The sequence below is a fragment of the Apis dorsata genome, unplaced genomic scaffold (genome assembly GCF_000469605.1).
Source record: "Apis dorsata unplaced genomic scaffold, Apis dorsata 1.3 scaffold_50, whole genome shotgun sequence".
In the NCBI taxonomy this organism is placed as follows: Eukaryota; Metazoa; Arthropoda; class Insecta; order Hymenoptera; family Apidae; genus Apis; species Apis dorsata.
Genome location: NW_006263351.1, coordinates 1,410,403 through 1,413,760, shown reverse-complemented (window position 1 = coordinate 1,413,760; position 3,358 = coordinate 1,410,403). Strand labels below are relative to the sequence as shown.

The 3,358-nt window shown below is 33.3% G+C and overlaps 1 long non-coding RNA gene across 1 annotated transcript in view; it reads left to right on the top strand.

Moving 5' to 3' along the window:
• Positions 1–3,358, top strand: part of LOC102678703 — a 117,215-nt gene that overhangs the window by 56,713 nt on the left and 57,144 nt on the right. The gene's annotated exons all lie outside the window — the stretch shown is intronic.

The window sequence follows — 3,358 nt, the reverse complement described above, 5'->3', positions numbered from 1 at the left end:
AACGGAGAAATACGGCCACGAGAAGGACGGGGGGAGGAGGGTGGGTAGCGGAGATGCGATGGCCTGCCGCTATGAGGTCCGGTAATGACACCACTCGCTTCTCCGCCGTTAGTATTTGACATCGCGACACGGTAATGCTCCTGTGCATCCCTGTGCCCGCAAATGGATCTTGACGAGGCCAGAACGAGCGTGTCACCTGATAAATGTTAGATATGACTATTTACGCGCCTGGCTTTCCCGCCCGCGAAAAAAGCATAGGAATCCGCGGTTAAATGAAAGCAAACGATCCCTCGACGCGGATTTCACTGATTCTGTCTCTCTTTTTTTTTTTTTTCAAAAATGAGCTTTGTTTCCGGCTTTCGTTTTTTTTTTTTTTTTTTTTTTCTTTTTCCTTTTTTCTTTTCGCTCTTCTTGTCGGAAACGCGTTGAAATACTACATGGAGGGGTAGTAACAGTAGTTTCTGTCTCCTGATGGTAATGGATATAGAAATTTATTTAGCAATGTCTACACGTTCGGTATATTAGGATGGATGTTCTTTGTTTAGTTTTTGTATAATGTAGCATTATATGCTTATTTAATTTATGGAAAATCTATATTTTTCTCCAATATATCAAAATACACTCCTCGATAAGTTTTTATTCGTTAAAAATGGAAGGAATTCGTTGGAACGATCAGATTTTTAATTTTTTCTTAGCCATTTTCAAAATCGGTATAATATCTGTATATACATTTAAAGTGGTCTTACTTAAATGTTTATCAACAAATTTGAAAGAGATTTATCATAAGTAGATAATAATAATACACGTATAATTATAATAACAGTGTTAAAGGATCAATCAAAACTCGTCCATATCCATAACAACAAATATCATTTATTTTCTCTCAACCGCTCACTCTTCTCTCACTGTGTCAATACAGACTGTTTATTATTATTTCTATTACGAAAAGAAATTGTATTCCAAAAGAAATTTAAGAAACGAATCGATTTACCTCGAAAAAGAAAAAGATCCAAACTCATCGAAGGATATCACGATCTCTCGTCCTTAACTGATCGCAGTCCACCATAAGTGGACACCAAGATCTGTTGTTGTACCGTGATCATCGTGGTCCGTGTCGCAATAACGATCGTACGTCGTATCCGTTGCGCTCGTTTGTCCAGTGACTATCCTTCCCCTAAACAGTTGTCTACCTGGAACGTGTTATATCTGCTAGTCATTGCCGGCAATGAGGTTCGAGGGGACGAAAACGAGGGGATGGCTTCTTGTTTGCCCATTTTCGTGCCGTTTACCTCTTCATTCCTTGCTCGCCAGGTTTCTTCCTCGTATCGTTACCTGTCGCTGGTCTCAATTAGAACGACGAGAGGAAACCTGGGCCGCGCGTGGGTTTTACGAGGAGCCTGCCGCTGAAATTGATTTAAAGAAAAAGTTTCTCGGCTCCGTGTTGGTTACGTAAGCCGGCATGAACGTGGGTTGCCGTGGGTTCTTGAATCTTGTAGAGAGTATCTCCACCTCTGTGTATATCCTCCTCTTTCGACGAGATGACTAAATGCTTGGGCTCGGTGAGTGGTTTTGTCCAAATATGTTGGGACGTGTTCGATCGTGTGAATTTTTGGATTTGGAGGTCGTTGAATCCTTGAATCAATAACACCGAAACTGGTTTATTCATCTAGGTTTATTACATTGGAAAATTGTTGGGAGAGATTAATTGAAATTAGATACAAAAAAAAAGTGATAGTACTGGTTTGCAAGATTGGTTAATTGATCTATTATATGATCATTTAAATTGGTGATTTTGTGGATTAATTATTTCTATTCATAATTATTTGTTTTATTAGGTGAAAATTTATGCTATATTTATATATATTGCAATAAAAAAAAATATTAAAGATTTATTGTGATTGTATATTAAATATTTTATTCTTACTAAATTAAATTTTTATTTAAAATTAATTATAATTATATATTATAAAAATTTTTATGAGAAATATTGCAGTTTGATTATTATAAAAAGACATCAAGAATATCGATTTAATTATATTATTTAAAAGATAAAAAATTTTGTCGAAAGAAGAATAAAATAAATGGATACAATATTTCGATTAAAAAGATTATTCATTAATATAAAAACTGAGAAATTTCTCGATATTTAAAAAAATTTTATTTCACTTTTAGAAAAAAAAAAGAAAAATTTATCTTTCTTCTCTGTACAATCCATTTATAATCGAACGTATGTATTTATGAATAACAAAAATAAAAGATTTCCTCGAGATCCGGGAATGTCGAGTTCGTTCTGGTCACCCTCGCACGTTTCATGGCCTCTCTGTTCCTTTATTGTAAACGCAAATAGAGAAACGGGGCCCTAAGGCTCACTATTGTGAGCACCAGACGCTTTGTTGTTTTTTCATCGAGTCTGAGAAGAGGACCTTAAGGCCCTTGCCTCTGGAACTATTCACGGGCAACGAAGTGGAAGTCCCATTTCTCCTTTGCCTTCTCGTAATCCGATTCCTTGGGACTCTATGCTTTTAACTGCTTCCATCCGTGAATAGTGATTTTCTTCACCGTGAAAGAATATTTTGCGACACTTTGTGTTAGAATATTCCGTTATTACGGAAAATCTTTGAAAGAAAGGATCCTTGAAATAGATTAAAATATTTTTTACCTTTTCATTATTTCATAGTGGAACTTATCTATGTAAATGAAATTTTATATCACGCATGATCGTTTGAATTTTAAAAAAAGAAAAATTTTTGTGTGGTATTCCATTTGTATGTCTTCATGATATAACATATTATTATATATATTGGTAACTAGATACGTCTGTTGTAGATTGCAATTTTATGATTTTATCATTCCAAGTAATTTTATTTTTTATTTATTTTTTAAATTGTTTATTACAAGAGGAGTAAAATTGAGTAAATGCTGCAACTTGGTTTATGTTTCATTAACATTAAAATATTATAAAAGAATCCCTTTACGAAACTTACCAACTAATAATATTTTTGGAAATTAATATTTATATAAACAAATCATATATCATTAAAACATATGTATAATCCACTATTCCAAGAAATCTATTTATGAAAGTTTTAAGAAGATAAACATTTACATATAAAAAAAAGAATGAAAAGAACTTTTAATCTAATAATCTATTAATTTTAAATAAAAATTTAAATTTGTTCCCCTATTGTTTGGATAATCGATATTCTACTCGAATAATCCTATTACACACCGAATCTGCTTATCCTCCAAACAATCTCATCGTTAAAACGTTTATGAAATTTTCATTCACAACACGCAATCAGAAATGGAACTTGAACAGAGATCTGTTTTCCGTTTATTCGATGATTTCTCGGATATA